The following is a 22,507-nucleotide window of genomic DNA, read 5'->3' on the forward strand; positions in this document are numbered from 1 at the left end:
TCCATGCCCGAGGCAGGATTCGAACCTGCGACTGTAGCGGTCACGCGGTTCCAGACTGTAGCACCTAGAACCGCTCTGCCACAACTGCCGGTTACGAAACTAACAGCCGATATAAACAAACCCATGAAACATTTTTCTCCCTTATATACTTACATGTCACTTAAAATAATTGAACTATGATGACAGCGACTGGAAAGAGGCTGCTCACGGACTTTAGCGAGCTAGGAAAGGTGCTCTACTATCAATTATTTCAAGAGGTAGATTGCTCGACAGCATGCAACGCTGCGTCGCTGGAGCTGCTCGGAAAAAGGCGGACTAGAAAATGAGCAACCTAAGAGTTTGACAGTATTGACGCAAGGAATTAATACGGCAGAAAAAAAGTTAACGGTTAGAAGTAGTGTAATTGACTGCACTAAGCACTTCCAAGCACAGCATTTCTGTCATATGGGGTGGCTTGACAAGCCTTCAACAAAATAAAGTACCAACCAAACGCAACGTCTCACAAATTCAAACTCCAAAGAAACGTATAAGCCTTATCGAAATTTTAAGAATGCCTGATTGTTCAATGCGTTATTTTATTTCTTGTCAGACTTCCAGTCAAGTGCACAGATATTTAAATTTGCCACCTTTTTGTACGGGCAATGTTCATTCACGTCCTAGTGTTTGTACGCAAAAAACTGGAATAAGATAGAACTGCTCATGCTTCGGCGGTTTTTAGAAGTACAGGTCCCAATTACAAAAAAGTGAAAAGATCTTACAAAGCTAATGAAACTGTGGAAAATGGAAGTCATTCCAGCTGGAAGATTCACAACCAATTATACCGCATCTTATCATATAATTTCCTTATCACTGCTCTAACTGCGAGTCTGTTTACTCATTTTCAACCCATCAAGATAGTATCCAAACGATTGACACAAATCTCGTTGGATTCATCGCCATTCATGTTCTCTGGCGCACTTTTCTGAAAAATGTGGCGCTTGGGTACCGCTTCAGCTTTACAGTTGCTGATACGTCAGACACTGTTAAATCTGAGTTTATCGATACAACAAGAAACGTTTGCTGTTGCACGTTGTAATTCACATGTTCCAATACCAAATTTCTGCTCCGTGACATAATGCCATAATGAATCTAGAGTTGTGTAGTGACTGACCCACCTTTGGTGACTGGACGTAATTGTTTTCATTGCAGTAGTGTACGTCAGAGGCGTTCAGTTATAAATCTTGGTACTTTAGTCGCGTGCCAAATTTCAAAAACGTCTGCCGCTAAAGGAGTACAAATGTGGAATCCTCACGATTTTGCGTGTCATCTCTGAGCATAGAACCATGCTAATGTTCTCTGTATCGTTCCAGTTTCAGTATATCTACAGCCGAAGCGAATATCACAACTAGACAAAGTTTCAAATGGTCGATCAGTTACTTCACAAATTCCAAACAGGCTCTCATGCTGAACTTGTGCATTGTGGACAATGGCGCAGTCACAGGAGGAGGTATTCTTTGCATTCTGGAACTTACTTTCTTTAGCAGCAAACGAAATACAATTAATAAAATTCTGGACGGGCGACTCCAACCCAGGTAAAACCAGTTGTGGAATTATTTCAATGATTAGGTGTATTAGCGTGTATGCATGTAAGTAGCCAATGTCTTCTACACTATCTACGCTTATACTGTTATTCGGATAGTAATAAAAGCGGTCTTCGCTGTATCACTGTATGTGCCAACGGAGAGTGGCATTTCATCGCAGATAATTAGACTAAAAATCACAGTGAATGTTCAAATAAAGTCATGAGCACACTCGCGTTATAGAGCTGAAGCAGAAGACTTGAGTTGGAGCTATCGGTGACCCTTTACTTAATATTTTCCCGACCCTACCGGGCGGCTCTATCAACACGCGTGTGCCCCTTCACAGTTGTGCAAAAGTATCGGTGCGAAGTTCAAGTTCACTCTGCTGAAACAGTACCGATTTAATATTGATGTTCTTATAGAACGGATGCTCTTGTATAAACACGGCTTCATAGTTTCTGAATACAGACATTCTGTAAGGACAAGAACAACGTTCATTAATTAATACAGTTAACATTGCTGATAACGTGCTGTATGAGAAAAGCACAAAAGACTATCAAAGCGATAACAAAACAAAAAAAATAGAAAAACTTGTCCATTGTTCCTCGTTCAGTGTCACTTTAGCCCCAAGTAGCTTAGCCAAAAGTTTCCTCGGACGCTCGTCATTTTCTATCCGCAAACCTCTGGCAGATAAAGTTTCACAGCTTGCGTGATCCAAACTGGTTAACGAGTTTGCGGAAGGGTGATACGTCACACGAACAAACCCTTACTGGCCCAGTGGTCGTTAATCCCATCATCGTGACTTGCTCTTTGTGATACAATTTTGTTGTAAAAAGCTTTCTTTACCGATACGACACATATTACTGCGACAGAAGCAGCAAACGAGGGCGATAGTCACTTTTTCTGGCGTTGCTTCGGGTAGCTTTTATGTAACACGAGTTCACAGCGGGGTTTACCTGGTCATATAAATTAACAGCATTCTTCATTTTTTTTCCGAATAACTGTCATGAAGCTACTGTTAACGAGTTACGCCTGCAGCCTAAACCGGGAAAGCTGGGTGGACGGGTGGGAGGGGGGGGGGGAGGGGGGGGCGGTGTTCAACTGATAATCTTTAATTTCCAGCGCACAGCTCCTTGACAGAACTACTTGCTTAGAGACAGATGCCGGTATTACAATACGTAACTATATCTTTAGGCTTTCAGGCCCATTAACTGAACGTGGGTTTTTATTTCGCTAATATCGATTCCTTCCCCAAAGCTTAAATGCATTGATGTCAACAGCACATCATCAAACTTAGGCTACAAATGGTTACAATATTAACAGTATCTTACTGCTCATTCATATGAAGAATAAAATGCTTATTACAATCAATGTAAGGACAACAGGCATAATCTGCGCCTTCGACTCATCAGAGAACAATCTATTTCGCTCTGCTATTTGAAAATTATCAACCGCAATTTAATAAACTGTTTCAGTATGGCATGTGTGTCTAACAATAGACTCACGCTCGAACGGCTTTCGAAATTTATGAAGTCTTTCGAAATTTAAAGTATGAACATTTATTAAAATAGAGCTATTTGGAATTATTAACAGCTAAGGCCATTAACAAATTTTATGCGTGAATCAGACGCATATACAGCTGACAAAAAACCACCTTTGCACGCAAAATACGGAAAGCAATTGTGAAATTCAAACAGCTTTTGGCGTGTTGTACAGTAGCTGGAAACTCATCGTTCCGTTGGCAGTTTCATCCAAAAACATGAAAATACAAAATATATCGAGCCACATTAAAATTCCAGCTTCGGTACTCTCAGTATGTCAATGTGCAACAGTAATCAGCAACATTTCTAACTTTCTGATACGAAATAATCTAAGAATTTTTTCGTGAAACGCAGGTGTCACCTGCATTTGCGCCAGCGATTAAATGCAAATTCTCGCAGGAACATGTCAATAGCATGCCACCGCTGAACATCGCATTATTAGTCAGAAGAAAGCCTCTAGCGGAAAAAATGTTCCGCTCCGTCAAGTAAATCCTTTTGATGTAACATTTCACATTACGTAACTAGACGAGACGGGTTAGTCGAACAGTATATAGTCCCTCTGATAATACAGAAAATTCACTGCTTCCGCAGGTCTGCTATTACGCAGACGGTAAAAAAGGGCTCTTGTCCATACGGAAGATATGTGAGCCAATAAAGTATCGTGGCGCAACATGCAGTGCAGTCATCCGCGTCTTAGTTCACAACCGAAATTAGAGCGCTACTGCTGGAAAAGAAGCCTCGAATCTCTCTGCACACTCGAAAACACAATTCTTGAATATTTGACAGTTTCACTAACAGCGTAAAACTGGAGTACATGCAACCCTACGGCTGATACTAAAATAGAACACGTAGATACAACAACCCTGACCCCTTCCACAAGCACTATTTCGTCAGACGGAGCACGGGGTACAGATATACAAACAAAACTAGTGGCAACATGACAACAACAATCCAATGGTGGGGTAGGAAAAGTAGTGTTAGTTTAATGACTACTGGCACTATTTAGGCAAGCTATGGAAAGACTCTTAACCAATGTGTCGTCACTCGAAACTTGCGGTTACTGACAAGGGAATCTACACTGTAGAAGTCACACAGCAGAGGCAGAAAGCATCATTCCACCAATCTCGCCTCTGATCATCTGGGGAAACCCACACTATGTTCACAAAATCAAGCGCGGTCTGATATTCTTTTGTAAATGGACGTAGTTTGGAAGCCAATACTTCGTTCTATGCGTAATTCATCCAGCTCCCGCTTTTTGTGTCCCTAAATATTCGCCTGCAACAAGAGATCCAAATCTGTGTGTGACAACCAATATGGAACAACTACACAACAGACTCTGTTAAGGCAAGCTACTTGCCGATACGGTCAATTTCAAACGCGCGGTTTTTCGTCGTCGTCCTCCATGCTCTCCGTATAGATAATAAATTTACAAAATGCGTTAAACAACGATTATGTTGTCTATCACGACATAAATGAATAAGACTTCGAAGTACTTACTCAGTTAATTGGAATAATGACGTAAATTCAGCGACGTAACCACCAAGTCGTGTTAACGCACGCCACTTAGAAACACACACGTCACGAAAAACTGGCTGAACTACACGGAGTCGTGAGTACCAAACATCGGGCTGTAGCCGCGTACACACGGCGAGCATAGCGCGGCTCAATACCCACAGCTCGGCCTTCCAAGCCAAGCGCTGCCAACTGCTACGCGCTTCCCCCGACAACCCAGCCAAATGACCCGAGGCCCATCTTCAAGACGGTCGAGAAACAAAATCCTCCCGCTTCGTACACACCGCACAAGCAAAACTACTTCTACACATCCAGCACTGTTCGAACTGCATGTTTCACATGTGTACTACTATTTACAATCTGAAAACAGACGCAAGTGGATCTACAAACAGGCTTGCCACAATTATATTTCCCCCATCCTGCTGCTGTTGATGTGAATAAGTAAAACGTCCGGTGACAAGCAATGCGTATGTCGGTATTTAGTTTGTATCAGTAATGTTAAAATAACTACCATTAAAAATTTATGCATTTTCAAAGCAGACACCAATATCTTTCGAACCTTTATACTTTCAGTGTTGGCTACACTGTAACACGAAACATTTGTGACACTTCTCACGTTACAAATTCATGCCATCGAGCTTAGTGGCATGGCACTCCAGAACCGCCCAACAGATGTAATGCTGCTAGATTTCTTCTTCAAACATCTTACTTTCGCCCTTTGTATGCTTAATATTCCAAGACTAGTCCTGAGACACACCCGAGAATATGTGGTAGTAGTCCATGTAAATAATATTTCTCTGACAAAACTTTTTCAGTTGTCAGTTGCAAATGTATTTTTAACACGCCTTAACAGTTTTGACAAATTAATTTGTCGTATTCAGAAGTCTACAAAATTTTATAAATCTTTAGATCTTGACTATACATATATGCGAAGTATAAAAAGTATATTACAGGAACTTACTTAGTATTGGTTTAGCAGATGTCAATATCTTCTTCATAGAAGCATAATGCCATAATATGTCCAGAAATGTACATATTGTATGAGATTATTGTAAACACAAATCGACTATTTACAGTAACTGAATTACATCTATGTGTATGTCAAGCTTTTGTGCTAGCAGCAGGGACTATATAAAAAGCATATAAAAATATAACCAAGGTATATAAAGAAGTTATGCATAATACATTTGAAACAACATGGCACAGGGTATTACGTAAATGGAATGGGGCCATGTTCTATCAAATGTATTATATAACTTCTTTATATGCCTTGGTTTTTTTATATGCGTTTATATATTTCCTTGCTGCTAGCACAGCAGCTTAACGTATCCATAGATGTATTCAATTACTGTAAACTGTCAATCTGTGTTTTACAATAATCACATACAATACGTACATTTCTGAACATGTGATGGGATTATGCTTCCATGAAGAAGATATTGACATCTGCTACAGTAATACCAAGTGAATTTGTGAATTTATGTGATATACTTCTTACACACACACACACACACACACACTTAAATTTATAATATCCCTAATTCTGAACGCTTCTGAAGACGACTATTTAATTTGTCGAAAACGGTAAAGCGAATTAAAAATATATCTGCATCTGACGACTGAATTTTATTCTGAGAAATATATTAAACAATTCCTGAAAATTATAGCCATGAATAAAATAATACTGTATCTTCCACAACAAAGAAACGTGTGGGTTTGTTCGAAGTCAAATGCGGGCGCTCAGACAGGAAAATGTTACTCAAATGCGGCTGAAATCAGATTTCGTAGTCTAGCGAGCGAGCCACGCTTTTTTCCTTATTTGTCCGTCAGTGGCTGCTATCTGCTTTAGCGAACAAACTGTAATTAATAGTCAAACAGCACACTAATTTACGAGAAGTGAGCTTTCAGCTTAATAAAGCAATGATCATTACAGTTCAAGGCCAGATTAGTATGTAGTGTGCACGTCGGCCACCAAACTGCAACTCATTGTTTCCACGTGGAAAAGCATAACCATCAAGAACAGCAAGGCGATCTCATCAGATTTGAATCCGAGCAAGTTGTGAAAATTCTCGACGTGTGTGAGCAGTATGACTGCGTCTGAATACACGGAAATATAATTCGAACAACAATATTTCTGACTGTGATATAACCAAACAAAGGACTATGTTGTTGGAAAACATCATCTTCCACGGCTAGGGTCAATGCCTCGCAATAGATATTAGGAAATGTCTATAGACCGGATTTATCGGAAAAGAACGGTCAATAAGAAGCGTTGTGGGTGTTGCTCGTAATTCTCATCCAAAGACGACCATGTTTAACATGACAGACGCTTTATGGAAAAATGTATTCTCTTAAAAGTTTTTTGCCCGATGGTACTACGTCTTTCACTGATATGCTCTCGTTAGTAAAATGATACCCTATAACATGAAGACAACTTAAAATTCCTCTATACTCAGTCTGAGGCGACCCATCAGCTTGTGATTGGCTTCTCATCTGGAAACTACAGGACCGTACATTTTCACCACGTGCTTACAACCAACCATGATTATACAAAAAAATGTTCAGCATGACTGCACCCTGTACCTAATTAAGTGACCAGCCCTGCGGTACCACCAACTTTTTCGTTAATGTCGATCTGCAGCACATTCGCGAGTAAACACCGTGAAAATGTAGCTTAAGAATCAACAAGCGCTGAGGACTAACTTAACGACACTTTCACACTTCTGCTGCCCTTACTTGTTCGTGTTTTTTTCGAGGACAGAGTGTAGGTCGGCACAATTCAGAGCCACTGCTCGTGATAAATGACAGTAGTGCGATATACACTACAGAACGAACATACACAACCCTTCCACACGTTGCTGCTGAGAGACTGCAAGAAACGTGAATGAAACTGGCATTGAAACTAGTCTTGAAAACTGACCAATGTTATGGTTTCGTTGTGCAGGATGCGAGTAAGAATTGCGCACACGGAACGTCACTGACGTAATTGCAACGGCATGCTATCCGTACTCGAGATGACGCACGCACACCGCCGAAAACAAAAATGCAGTCTAAGGTCACCCAAGAACGATAATAGTCTATCAAAATACTGGTGTTTATTCAGCTTCCTGTATATTAAAAAATAAAACAGAAATTTACTTTGAACTTGTTTCACAACTCGTGACAACATTAGTCGCGCTGACCAACTTGCATCACAAAGAAGTACATCAGATTGGTTTTTTGTTAGAAGAAAAGAAGGGTTTTATCCATTTATCGGCGCAACACCACCATTCTTTAGTCGCAGTTGTTGGATGCAATCCGACAGGCAAGCGAGAACGAGGGGGTTTTGAAGTATACCGTTTCTGCGTTTGTGTCCTGACTCAAATTCTACATATTTTCACAAGAAAAGAGAGACGGCCTTAATAGAGTCTGATTTCACCCGCTCCCTCCCCTCCTAGACAAAAAGTTACCTCTCCTCTACTTTTGTTACATACGAGTCCACAACACAAATGCGACGGTGCGACGCACAAAGATTCATTTCGGTTCTTCGCGTATAACGTGTTAAGTGAGAAGATGACAATCTTACACTATCACATCAAAAATATTTTTTTACAAAATCAACACAGCACTCCAGCGTTGGCCCCATAGTTCATTAGTAAATTGTAATTTCTCATTCGAGAATAGTCGAATCGAAACTGGGTCTCATGGACCTGAATAAAAATCCTGCACACCAAGGAAAAAAATTATGCGATAATACTCAAATAAAAAAAGAACAATGCCACTCGTATAACAACAAATATTAAATGTTCCTCAGTTTAGAAATAGTTGCGGTTGTTTTATCAAATTAACTATTCCTTTATGCCTCAGGACCAAGTGATCCCAACTTTTCGTCACGTTTAGTCATAAAGATATTTTCTCTCCAATTCCATTCGCGATACCGAGCGAGGTGGCGCAGTGGTTAGCACATTGGACTCGCAATCGGGAGGTCGACGGTTCAAACCCGCATCTGGCCATCATGATTTAGGTTTTCCGTGATTTCTCTAAATCGCTTCTGGCATTACGATGGGACCGATGACCAAGCTGCTTGATCTCCTCCCCCCCCCCCCCCCGAATCAACCAATCAACTATCCAATCCGGTACCTGTTCATTAGTTACTCGATCCACTCATCTAATACTTAGCATTCTTGTTTATAGCACCACATCTCATATTCTTATCTTGTCTACTATTTACCGTCTACGTTTCACTACCATAAAGCTTACACTCTAAACAGGTACTTCCAGAAATGACTTTGTACCACTTAGATTTACATTCTCTTTTTCATTACAGTTTTTCGTGTTATTGACAGACTACATTTTATATCCTCTTCACTTATGTTGTGGCCAGTTCTCTTGCTGCTCAAATAACAAAATTCGTCTACTACTTTTAGTGTCTCCTTTCCTAATTTCATTCCCTCAACACCGCCTCGTTTTATTCCACTACACACCGCTATTGTTGATTGACTTTTATTCATGTTCGTCTCATAACCTCTCTTCAAGACAACACGCATTCCGTTCAACAGATCTTCTAAGTGAATTACCGTCTCTGACACAATTACAGTGTCATCTGCGACCTTAAGATTTTAATTTCTTCGCCTCGAACTTTAGGAAAAGTGTATCGGCTTTTATCAAAATCAATAGCACAGAGATGAACATATTCCATGAGGGTGCCAAATATACATATTTTAATAATAGGTGATTTTTCTGTAATATATCTGCAAGTTTTAACATCAATTCGTAGCAGGATGTATCCTGGTTTCAGCGACGCCAAGAGGAGACGTGAGTATGGAATAGAATCGCAAACGCGAATTTAAATTTCGCGCGTGCATAAAAGCTAAGGGGCCGTGCTGAAAAGCAATGATTCTCATTTTTTTATTCAGTTCTCAATATCGGTTGAGGTATTACGTGTCAAACATATTAATCAGTCGACTTTCCCACTTCGATGGAGAAAGTTGCAACCCTCTGCAATTAGGGAGTTCAGAACTGTTGCGTGTAACATGGCGGGATGTGTGTAACTATGTCGGTGCGTGAGAAACAGCGTGCAGTAATCGAGTTTCTAAATGCTCAAAACGTGTTTCCAATTGAAATCCATCTCCTTGGGCATGACAATAGAAGACTACGACTTCAGCAACAATCCGACGCACTGGGTTCACTGACATCTATAATCCTCCATCTGATTTTCATCTATTTCCAAATCTTGAAGATACCTTCGAGGTCTTCACTTTGATAGTTATGACGTGGTGCAAGCAGAGGCGAGGTTGTGGCTCCATCAACAAAGTCTAACATTCTACTGTGACAATATCAACAAACTTGTCTTTCGTTGGGAAAAATGTGTTCGTTGCCAGGGTGACTATGTTGAGAGATAAATAGGTAGATACAAAGAATAAAGCCCCCCCCCCCATGAACCATGGACCTTGCCGTTGGTGGGGAGGCTTGCGTGCCTCAGCCTTACAGATAGCCGTACCGTAGGTGCAACCACAACGGAGGGGTGTCTGTTGAGAGGCCAGACAAACGTGTGGTCCCTGAACAGGGCAACAACCTTTTCAGTAGTTGCAGGGGCAACAGTCTGTATGATTGACGGATCTGGCCTTGTAACACTAACCAAAACGGCCTTGCTGTGCTGGTACTGCGAAAGGCTGAAAGCAAGGGGTAACTAGAGCCGTAATTTTTTACATGCAGCTTTACTGTACGGTTTAGTGATGATGGCGTCCTCTTGGGTAAAATATTCCGAATCTCTGGGCGGGGACTACTCAGGACTACGTTGTTATCAGGAGAAAGAAAACTGGCGTTCTATGGATCGGAGCGTGGAATGTCAGATCCCTTAATCGGGCAGGTCGGTTACAAAATTTAAAAAGGGAAATGGATAGGTTAAAGTTAGATTTAGTTGGAATTATCGAAGTTCGGTGGCAGGAGGTACAGGACTTATGGTCAGGTGAATACAGGGTTATAAATACAAAATCAAATAGGAGTAATGCAGGAGTAGGTTTAATAATGAATAGGAAAATAGGAACGCGGGAAAGCTACAAACGGCATAGTGAACGCATTATTGTGGCCCCATGCCTACCACAGTAGCACATGTTTATATGCCAACTAGCTCCGCAGATGACGAAGAGATTGATGAAATGTATGATATAAAAGAAATTATTCAGATAGTGAAGGGAGACGAAAATTTAATAGTCATGGGTGACTGGAACTCGATAATACGAAAAGGAAGAGAAGGAAACGTAGTAGGTGAATATGGAATGGGAGTAAGGAATGAAAGAGGAAGCCGCCTGGTAGAAGTTTTGCACAGAGCATAACTTCATCATAGCTAACACTTGGTTCAAAAATCATGAAAGAAGGTTGTATACATGGAAGAAGCCTGGAGATACTGGAAGGTCTCAGATAGATTACGTAACGATAAGACAGAGATTCAGGAACCAGGTTTTAAATTGTAAGACATTTCCAGGAGCATATGTGGACTCTGGCCACAATCTATTGGTTATGAAATGTAGATTAAAACTGAAGAAACTACAAAAAAGTGGGAATTTGAGGAGATGGGACTAGATAAACTGAAAGAGCCAGAGGTTTTAGAGAGTTTCTGGGAGAGCATTAGGGAAGGATTGACAAGAATGGTGGAAAGAAATACATTATAAGAATGGGTAGCTTTGAGAGATGAAATAGTGAAGGTAGCAAAGGATCAAGTACGTAAAAGGACGATGGCTCATAGAAATACTTGGGTAACTGAAGATATACTGAATTTAATTGATGAAAGGAGAAAATAAAAAAATGCAGTAAATGAAGCAGGCAAAAAGGATTACAAAATTCTCAAAAATGAGATCGACAGGAAGTGCAAAATGGCTAAGCAGGGATGGCTAGAGGACAAATGTAAGCATGTAGCGGCACATACCACTAAGGGTAAGATAGATACTGCCTATAGGAAAATTACAGAGACCTTTGGAGAAAAGAGGACGACTTGCATGAATATCAAGAGCACAGATGGAAACACAGTACTGGGCAAAGAAGGGAAAGCAGAAAGGCGGAAGGAATAAAAAAAAAAATGGTTCAAATGGCTCTGAGCACTATGGGACTTAACATCGGAGGTCATCAGTCCCCTAGAACTTAGAACTACTTAAACCTAACTAACCTAAGGACATCACACACATCCATGCCCGAGGCAGGATTCGAACCTGCGACCGTAGCGGAAGGAGTAGATAGAGGGTCTATACAAGGGCGATGTTCTTGAGCACATTATTACAGAAATGGAAGAGAATGTAGTTGAAGATGAAATGGGAGATATGATACTGCGCGAAGAGTTCGACAGAGCACTGAAAGACCTAAGTCGAAACAAGGCCCCAGGAGTAGACAACATCCCATTAGAACTAATGACAGCCTCGGGAGAGCCAGGCCTAACAAAACTCTACCGTCTGGTGAGCAAGATGTGTGAGACAAGCGGAATACCCTCAGACTTCAAGAAGAATATAATAATTCCAATATCAAAGAAAGAAGGCATTGACAGGTGTGAAAATTATCGAACTATCAGTTTAATAAGTCACGGCTGCAAAATACTAAGACGCTTTACAGACGAATGGAAAAACTGGTAGAAGCCGACCTCGGACAAGATCAGTTTGGATTCCGTATAAAGGTTGGAACACGCGAGGCAATACGGACCCTACGACTTATCTTAGAATAGATTAAGGAAAGGCAAACCTACGTTTCTAGCATTTGTAGACTTAAGAGAAAGCTTTTGACAATGTTGACTAGAATACTCTCTTTCAAATTCTGAAGGTGGTAGGGGTAAAATACAGGGAGCGAAAGGCTATTTACAATTTGTACAGAAACCAGATGGCAGTTATAAGAGTCGAGGGGCATGAAAGGGAAGCAGTGGTTGGGAAAGGAGTGAGACAGGGTTGTAGCCTCTCCCCGATGTTATTCAATCTGTATATTGAGCAAGCAGTAAAGGAAACAAAAGAAAAATTCGGATTAGGTATTAAAATCCACGGAGAAGAAATAAAAACTTTGAGGTTCGCCGATGACACTGTTATTCTGTTAGAGACAGCAAAGGACTTGGAAGAGCAGTTGAATTGAATGGACAGTGTCTTGAAAGGAGGATATAAGATGAACGTCAACACAAGCAAAACGAGGATAATGGAATGTAGTCGAATTAAATCGGGTGATGCTGCGGGAATTATATTAGGAAGTGAGACACTTAAAGTAGTAAATAAGTTTTGCTATTTGGGGAGCAAAGTAACTGATGATGGTCGAAGTAGAGAGGATATAAAATGTAGACTGGCAATGGCAAGGAAAGCGTTTCTGAAGAAGAGAAATTTGGTAACATTGGGTATAGATGTGTCAGGAAGTCGTTTCTGAAAGTATTTGTATGGAGTGTAGCCATGTATGGAAGTGAAACGTGGACGATAAATAGTTTAGACAAGAAAAGAATAGAAGCTTTCGAAATGCGGTGCTACAGAAGAATGCTGAAGATTAGATGGGTAGATCACATAACTAATGAGGAGGTATTGAACAGAATTGGAGAGATGAGAAATTTGTGGCACAACTTGACTAGAAGAAGGGATCGGTTGGTAGGGCATATTCTGAGGCATCAAGGGATCACCAAATTTAGTATTGCAGGGCGTCGTGGAGGGTAAAAAATCGTAGAGGGAGACCAAGAGATGAATACACTGAACAGATTCAGAAGGATGTATGTTACAGTAAGTATTGGGAGATGAAGAAACTTGCACAGGATAGAGTAGCATGGAGAGCTGCATCAAACCAGTCTCTGGACTGAAGACCGCAACAACACAACTAACAATAAAGATGTATAATTGTTAATAAAGTTTGTATTATTTCAAAATATTTGAGAGTTGTCACATAAAAAACTCGGATGCATTACTTTCCAGCACGCCCTCGTTTACAGCAAGAATGTTAGTGTGTTCAACATCACATCTTCGTCGAAGGTGACAACGGCGAACAGAAACGGGACTGGACGAGGATGGCGTTAGGAATCGATCGTTTCTTCACTGAAGGAATTCATCTGCACCAACTTAGGTGAATCACTGGAGGGGGCCGGAGATTACGCGGTCAGTAGCCACACAGGTACACTGCACACTTCGAGCACGTCAGCAACTATATTTTATGTACGCACAAACAAAACTTTACATCGAAGAGGCTTTCAATTCATTGTTTGGGTCATATTGTGCCAGAATTTAACTAAACAGTGTCCACGCCCGGTTCTCACCACAGTTTTCGAGGTTTTCCTTGTTAGCAATGCAAATGCAGCGAATGGAAATTCGGTCCCAAATATTTCCAACTAGTTCTCTCTCCTTCACTACTTAAGTCCTCCACTATCCGATGGGTTGTTACTCGAACAGCCAATTCCACCTTTTGGGGCAGGAAATGAAAAGTACACACTCAATAAAAATGATGCACCATGAAGGAATTGTCCGAATAGGGAGGAAATCGGTAGTGTGACGTACATGTGCAGATAAATGAATTATTACAATTCCAGAAAAAAATGGATGATTCAGAAGAAAGGGCTTCGCAAACTGAGCAGGTCAATAATTCGTTGGTCCACCTCTGGCTCTTACGCAAGCAGTTATTCGGTTTGGCATTGACTGACTGAGATGTTGGATGTCATCCTGAGGGATATCGTGTCAAATTCTGTCCAACTGGCGCGTTAGATGGTCAGAATCCCGAGCTGGTTGGATGGCCCGATGCGGCGACCTCGTTCGCCAAGATAGGATTTGGCAAGCACGAAGACAAGCAGCAGAGACTCTCACCGTGTGCAGGCGAGCATTATCTTACTGAAATGTAAGGGCAGGATGGCTTGCCATTAAGGGCAATAAATAAATAAAATAAAAAACAAAAGCGAATGACACCCAAAGGGGTCCTGCTATGAAAAGAAATGGCACCCCAGACCATCACTCCTGGTTGCTGGTTGTCGGGTCGTGTGGCGGACGACAGTCACGTTGGTATTCCATCGCTGCCCAGGGCGTCTCAAGACACGTCTTCAGCCTGGAAACTCACTGACTGGAGTAGTCTTCAGCGACGAATCCCACTTCGAACTGATCCCTGATGACTAGCGAAGACGTGTCTGGAGATGTCCCTATTTTACGTTTCTGCAAGATAAATGCCGCCCACACACGGCGAGAGTATCTACTACTTGTCTTCGTACTTACGGTACCTAATCCTACTTCGGTCAGCAAGGTTGCCCGATGTCTCCCCAATTGAGAACGTCTGGAGCACTGTGGGCTGAGCCCTCCACGCAGCTTGGATTCTTGACGATCTAACGCGCCAATTAGACAGAATTTTTGCACGATATCCCTTAGGAGGGCATCCGCCAACTCTATCAATCAATTTCGAGCCGAGTAACTGGTTGGATAAGGGCCAGAGGTGGACTAACGCGTTACAGACTTTCTCAATTCTAAGGCTCTTTCTGTTGAATAAATCATCCAGTTTTTTCTGAAATTGTAATAATATGTGTGTGTACATGTACACTACATCTACCGATTTCCATTCCATTCAGATGTTCTATCTTTTTTTGTCTCAGAGTGTATTTTAACAAAATGGGGATCTGCACTCTATCAGTACTAAGAGTCCAGTGTCTTAACAATGAGCAACCTAGCTTCATTTCGTAACAATAAATTCCCTCCCCAATTCTTGAAAAAATCGATCTACCATGTATAAAACAGCTCCAAACGCCTGATTACAAACGAATTAATTAGTTAAATATTTGACATTAAGCACGTAAGCGAGAAAATGTTTACAAAGCTTTGAAATAAGTGTTCTCGTTAAAAAACACGAGATTAGTATAGTCTGGGTAATTTGCGCTCAGTTTTAAGAAAAACGTATCTCAATATTTATGGCTCTGAGCACTATGGGACTTAACATCTTAGGTCATCAGTCTCCTAGAACTTAGAACTACTTAAACCTAACTAATCTAAGGACATCACACACATCCATGCCCGAGGCAGGATTAGAACCTGCGACCGTAGCAGTCCCGCGGTTCCGGACTACAGCGCCTAGAACCGCATGACCACCGCGGCCGGCTCAATATTTATGACTGCGTATGTCTTGAACTCTAGATTAGATCAACTACTTGTTCAATGCATCATGAATACGATACTCAGTTATGATGTGGAACGTGTTAGATTAACAAAAGATTTCTTTACATGACAATTCTCTTTATATATATATATATATATATATATATATATATATATATATATATATATATATATATATATATATATATATATATATATATATATATATATATATAGATAGTTTTACAGGTACCGGTGCACTCGGTCGTATATGTGGATACAGTGTGCAAAATGTGTTGCGCAAGAGGTAATGAATTAAAGCGTCACGCATGAGCTGAAGTCTTATTGCATGAACAGCTAAAATGCAGTAAGCTATGAACTTTTTCCTTTTATTATTTTGTGAATGTCAAATACTGGGGGAATATAGTCCTACTTATTGTGTTAAACCTTTAACACAAGTTAACCGAAAAACCATACGTCGCATTCTCATTACGAGTCTTATCAAGTCTGTAAGTTAGTTCACCGCGCAGGAAATGGCCGCCGTGCTCTAGGAAGAGACGATGAGGTTGCTTATGAGAGATAACGCTATGCTTAACGCGTCTGTCTCTACAAAAGCAGAAGTACAAGGAGTAAACGGTCGATGAATTATTCGATGCGTCCGAGTTTGATGTAATTTTATTTTTTGACATGTTAGACCCACATTAAACGCAATGTCGTCTACTAGTTGGAGTCTGTGGCGACCGAGAAAGAATCAATACCGGCCAAATGCCTTCGATCTCTATCGATTCAATTACTTGCGTCAGCTACCTAGCCGAGTATTCTGGCGCATGTACAGCAAATATGATTTCCCACTGTCTCCTTCCGACTTTTCCTGAAGTGTAAAATGTGTATCTAAGTCGTGTGCATGACTGTGATAAGTCAGGGAGAGATGGAAACCGGGTGTCTACTACGGTCATCTTTACGATATTGCAGCTCTTCGTGTTTTCTGTGCTTGTGCAGAAAAACTGAAGAGAATTTCCGCCTTATGCAAGGCATAGTTTACTTCTTTAAGCAAATCACTAACAATAATTTAATGAAACTTCCTGGCAGATTAAAACTGTGTGCCCGACCGAGACTCGAACTCGGGACCTTTGCCTTTCGCGGGCAACTGCTCTACCATCTGAGCTACCGAAGCACGACTCACGCCCGGTACCCACAGCTTTACTTCTGCCAGTACCTCGTCTCCTACCTTCCAAACTTTACAGAAGCTCTCCTGCGAACCTTGCAGAACTAGCACTCCTGACAGAAAGGATATTGCGGAGACATGGCTTAGCCACAGCCTGGGGGATGTTTCCAGAATGAGATTTTCACTCTGCAGCGGAGTGTGCGCTGATATGAAACTTCCTGGCAGATTAAAACTGTGTGCCCGACCGAGACTCGAACTCGGGACCTTTGCCTTTCGCGGGCAAAGGTCCCGAGTTCGAGTCTCGGTCGGGCACACAGTTTTAATCTGCCAGGAAGTTTCATATCAGCGCACACTCCGCTGCAGAGTGAAAATCTCATTCTGGAATAATTTAATGAATATTAAGTTAAATAAGCAAACTGAGTCTTGCATTCGACGGCGATATTCTAGGACATAGATTACGCTTCTCGAACAGCGCCAAGAGCTTACCGTCCCCGAACGGAGGGACGGATAATAAGCAACTCTTAACTTTCTTGCCGGATTGAAACTATACACACACCTGGGAATAGTACACAGAAACTTACCTTTCGCGAACATTTCTCTCAACCGCTGAGCTATGAAGGCACGTCCCACACGTCCTCGCAAATTAATTTCTGCCAAAGCCTCTCCCCAAATTTGACAGATGTTTCCCCCACACTGTATTGATTTTAATCTGCCAGGAAGGTTCCTAAAAGCGCACGCTTCACTACATATTGAACGATTCATTTTCTCTAATCAGCAACAGTGTCACCTGCTCTTAAATACACGTGACAAAGCGTATATTTGTGCAAAGGTTTGTGATCAAAAACTTTACGCCACTATTTTCCCTCCTCTTGCCGGCGAAGTACTATCGGCGAATATTTCTTCCACCATCGGGATACGAACCGAGTACTTGAAGAGTCGAGCGTCACGGCGCAAGTGTGCACTACCGATCAGGGCTACAGAGGTAAGTATACACTAACGGGGAAAAATCACAGAACCACGAAATAATCAACAGAGAGTAATAAAATTTCTGGAATACACTTATCTCGGTAACATATTTAAGTGATTAACGTTGCAAGTTCAGAGGGTAATGTAATCGAGAGAAAAGTCTTTGCAGATGTGGAATGCTGGTACACTAATAACAGGTGTGACCGCCAGAATGTTGAATGCAAGCACGCGAACGTGCATGCATTGTGGTATACCGGTGTCGGTGTCAGCTTGTGCGACGGAGTTCCATGCCTGTTGCTCTTGGTAGGTCAATACAGGGACGGTTAATGCTGGTTGCGGATGAAGCTAGAGTTGTCGTCCGATGATGCCCCATGCATGATCGATTGGAGACAGATCTGTTCACCGAGTAGGCCAAGGTAATATATCGACACTTTGTAGAGCATGCCGGGTTACAACAGCGGTATGGGGGCGAGCGTTGTCCTGTTGGAAAACACTCACTGGAATGCCCTTCACGAATCGCAGCACAACAGGTCGAGAAACACCCACTAGACGTTGTTCATGAACAGCAACACACGTCGAATCACCAGAGTGACGAACAAAGTTGCAGTCTGGGTGCGTGGATAACAACAAGAGTGCTCCTGCTGTCATAGGAAATCGTAATCCCAGACCATAACTCTAGGTGTATGTCCAGTGTGTCTTGGCCCCAGACAGGTAGGTTGCAGGTGCTCACCGGTTTTATACCTAACCCCACAGTACCATGCTAGGTACCAAGGCAAAACCGGTTTTCATCAGAAAACGCAACGGACTTCCGCTCTGGCCTCCCACTGAGCTCTCGCTTGACACCACCGAAGTCGCAAATGGCGGTGGTTTGCGGGCAGTGGAATGCACCCTACTTGTAACAGTTCGTTGTGCCACTGTGGTGCCAACTGCTGCTCAAATTGCTGCTGCAGATGCGGTGCGATGCGCCAGAGTCATATGCCGAACACGATGGTCTTCCCTCTCGGTAGTGCCACGTGGCGGTTCGGAGCCCGATCTTCTTGCAACCGCACCTTCTGGCGACCACCGCTGCCAGCAATCGAGTACAGTGGCTACATTTCTGCAGTCTTCCTGCAGTATCGCAGAAGAAACTTCCAGTTACTCATAGCCCTATTACACGACCTCGTCCAAACTCAATGAGGTGGTGTTAATGGCGTCGCCGTCTTTACTGACATCAGCTCACTACGTCCAATCTCAAACGTAACTAATGCTCACGACCGTTACAGCGCGTAGTTAAAGTAAACATCGTCACAGTGGCGCTACTAGCGCCGCTATTATGCGACTGGTACGAAATTTGAATAGACGACATCATTCAGATGTAAAAACACACTACAAACTTTCGTTTATCTTGTGTTGGGACTTTTTTCCCCTCAGTGTCTACAGTGAACATACTGAAATCTTTGTTTTCATTAACCGAGGAGGTCCTTGCTTGGAGAGTAATGGGATTGCTTTCGAACATCGTCCAAGAGGAAGAATAAGCGCGAAAAACAAGTTGGTCCAACAAAGCACAGTATAATTCGAATTGGATCATAAATACGACGTAATCAAGTGTATTGATGAGTAAATAATCCACATGTTTATCCACGTATTTACGTGACAAAGGAAGGCAGTTCACCGGGAGTATCATGATTAGGCTCTTATGACGCCATAGTAAACGCGAAGCGTATTCGAACGTGCTACGCCCCTGCACCGCCAACCTCCTTAGACATTACCTGCGATTAGCAGCTCTAACATAGTGGGGCATTTGACATTTAACAACATAAAACTGCCCACACTTTTACCGACGCGGAAATGCTTACCTCAACATCGTTCTTCCGCAACAAGGGACACAAGAAAAGGATCTGAATGTCTCCCGCATTCTCCGGATTCAGCACTACTCTATGCTACCTCTACACTACTACCTCTGTAACACTGTAACGCTAAAGCACAAACGATAAACGTGTTACACTGGTAGGGCTCTGGGGATAAACAGCAAATGCAGTCACACTTTCACGAATGTCACTCAGGCAACAATTCGTCACAAGAAGGTCTACCTGCACGTTTTCCACAGCCATTTTGGGGAAGGACGGTAACTTTGTCTTACTTATCAATTTAGCATCATGTTTATAAAGTACCAGGGGACCCTTGAGAAACTTTCGTACTTTTATAATTTTAAATAATGACACTATTTGGAATAAGTGTAGTCGTTGGTATATGGGTAGTTGTGGAAATGAAGAAAATATAGGGAGAGGAGTTACCAGATTTGTCAGAAATGGTTTTCATTTCAAGAATATTGATGTCAATAATTTTTGCTCAGAACAGCACTTAGAAGCTTGTACAACAGAAGTGAAATTTCATAATAAATTCTTTATACTGAAGTGTATACAGAGCACCTTTAGGAAACTTTAACCTCTTCAAAAACAATCTGGAAGTTCTTTTAGCCCATCTCAAACTATAGAACAAGGAAATAGTGGTTGCTGGTGACTTTAATGTGGATTTCTTCAAAAACTCTGTCAGAGAACAATTCGCAACCAGCAACACTGTCATTCAATTTAATTCCGACTGTGAACTTTGCAACTAGGGTATGTAAATGCTCTGAGACTGCTGTTGACAATATCTTTGTAGAAACATCTAGGGGGAAAAGTCATATAACAAAACCAATACGGGCTTCCAGCAATGACGTGCAGCATCTTAAATGTTGAAACTTGTCAGGATATAAAATCTATTACTGATCAGAGGGTGGTAATAAATCAGTCAAAAGTTGAGAACTTTAGGAGAGTGCTCAAGGACATGGACTGGACAGATGTTTACAATACTTCTGTTTCAAAAGGAAAATACAAAGCAACTGTTTAATAAAGTTACTGCCTCATTTGAAAATCGTTTTCCCCTAAAGGTAACCTAAAGTAAACAGAAGTCGAAAAATAAACCGTGGATTACACAAGGACTAAAGGTATCATATGGGATAAAAAGGAAAGTGTATCTATTACCTATGAACAGCTCTGATGTTAGCATTGTAATATATAACAAAGAATACTGTAAAATATTAAAGCAAGTAATCAGAAATCTACGTAGCTTCATTATGAGAAAAAGATAGAGGAACGGCTAGCTATAAAAATAAATTCGACATTGATAACAAGTGCATGTAGTGTTGCAAACCTCTTAAACAAGTACTTTGTTTCTGTCACTGACAGCTTGGGGCTATCAGGTTCGGGAGTATCTGAGACCAGTCTTTACACATAACTTCAATAAAATGTAAATGACACTCATTCCTTCCAGGCAAGTAGCATCCATCATAAAATACTTAAAGATCAGAGTACTCCAGAGATTATGATAACATATCAACGAAGTTAAGCAAAGACTGAGTTGAATTCTATCTTAAGTTATTTGTGTAATCAATCTCTTATCAGTGGAACATTTCCAGACTGACTAAAACATGCCGAATCTAAGGCTCTTTACAAGAAGGGGGTGGAGGGATAAAGATATACCGTCAAGCTATTGACCAGTTTCACTTTTCCCAGATTTCCCAAAATATTTGAAAAGGTTGTGGTCAAGCATCTTCTTAAGCATCTGACTGCAAATAATTTATCGTCCGCCGGCCTGTTGGCCGAGCGGTTCTAGGCGCTTCAGTCTGGAACTACGCGACCGCTACGGCCGCAGGTTCGGATCCTGCCTCGGGCATGAATGTGTGTGATGTCCTTTAGTTAGTTAGGTTTAAGTAGTTCTAAGTTCTAGGGGGCTGATGACCTCAGAAGTTAAGTCCCATAGTGCTCAGAGCCATTTGAGCCAATTTATTGTCCAAGCCGCAGTTTAGGTTTCTTAAAGGTTCTGACAGAGAGAAAGCTATTTGCACATACATTGAGAATGTATTTAATTCATTAAATAACAAATTGGAGGCTAGTGGCATTTTCCGTGATGTATCAAACGCCTTTCTCCGTGTGATCACAGCTTTCTCTTAAGTGATCACAGCTTTCTCTAAAGTAAATTGGAATATTATGGTGTCACTGGCAGTGCTCCAAAATGCTTCAAGTCTCACCTAACTAACAGGAAACAAAGAGTGCCTTTCGAAATACCCATGGAGTAAGTAATCAGTCTTCATCTGATTGGGAATTAATTACATATGATTTTCTTCAAGGTTACATCTTGGGTTCACTGCTTTTTCTTGTTTAGATTAATGACCTCTGGTCTGATGCATTGCCAGATGTTAAATTTGATTTGTGTGCAGATAATACAAACATTGCAATAAATAGCAAATCAAGATTTAGAATTGGCTGCTGATCAAATTTCACTGACATTAATAACGGTTTAAAGCTAATTCATTGTCATTAATCTTTGAAAAGACCCATTACATGATGTTCGGAACCTGTTCAAGATTTCCTTCCAGCATGTGTATAACATATGAAAACAAGGAGATACAAGAGATTGACAGTGTTACAGTTCTGGGGTTACAACTCGATAATAAATTCAGTTGGGAACTGCATGCCACAGAAATCCTGAAGCGGCTAAACAAGTCTGTACTTGCAATGTGAATGACAGCAAATGTAGGAGATATAAGTATTAAAAACCTTACATACTTTCATTCTATTACGTAATATGGGCTCATACTTCAGGGTACCTTGTCAAACTGAGCAAAAGTTTCTATAGTCCAAAAGCGTGTAATAAGACTCATTTGTGGTGTAAATTCAAGATCATCATACAGAAAACTTTTCAAGG

The 22,507-nt window shown here is 41.3% G+C and overlaps 2 protein-coding genes and 1 non-coding gene across 4 annotated transcripts in view; 1 reads left to right on the top strand and 2 right to left on the bottom strand.

The window, feature by feature from the left end:
* Window positions 1-22,507, bottom strand: part of LOC126259566 (phospholipase DDHD2) — a 210,044-nt gene that overhangs the window by 140,986 nt on the left and 46,551 nt on the right. The gene's annotated exons all lie outside the window — the stretch shown is intronic.
* LOC126259567 (uncharacterized) overlaps window positions 1-22,507 on the top strand; it is a 67,284-nt gene that overhangs the window by 18,341 nt on the left and 26,436 nt on the right. The window lies entirely within an intron of this gene.
* Window positions 1,272-1,377, bottom strand: LOC126261391 (U6 spliceosomal RNA). The gene has a single exon (XR_007546698.1). It is a non-coding gene; the product is annotated as a U6 spliceosomal RNA (small nuclear RNA).

This window comes from Schistocerca nitens, chromosome 5, assembly GCF_023898315.1.
Source record: "Schistocerca nitens isolate TAMUIC-IGC-003100 chromosome 5, iqSchNite1.1, whole genome shotgun sequence".
Classification (NCBI taxonomy): Eukaryota; Metazoa; Arthropoda; class Insecta; order Orthoptera; family Acrididae; genus Schistocerca; species Schistocerca nitens.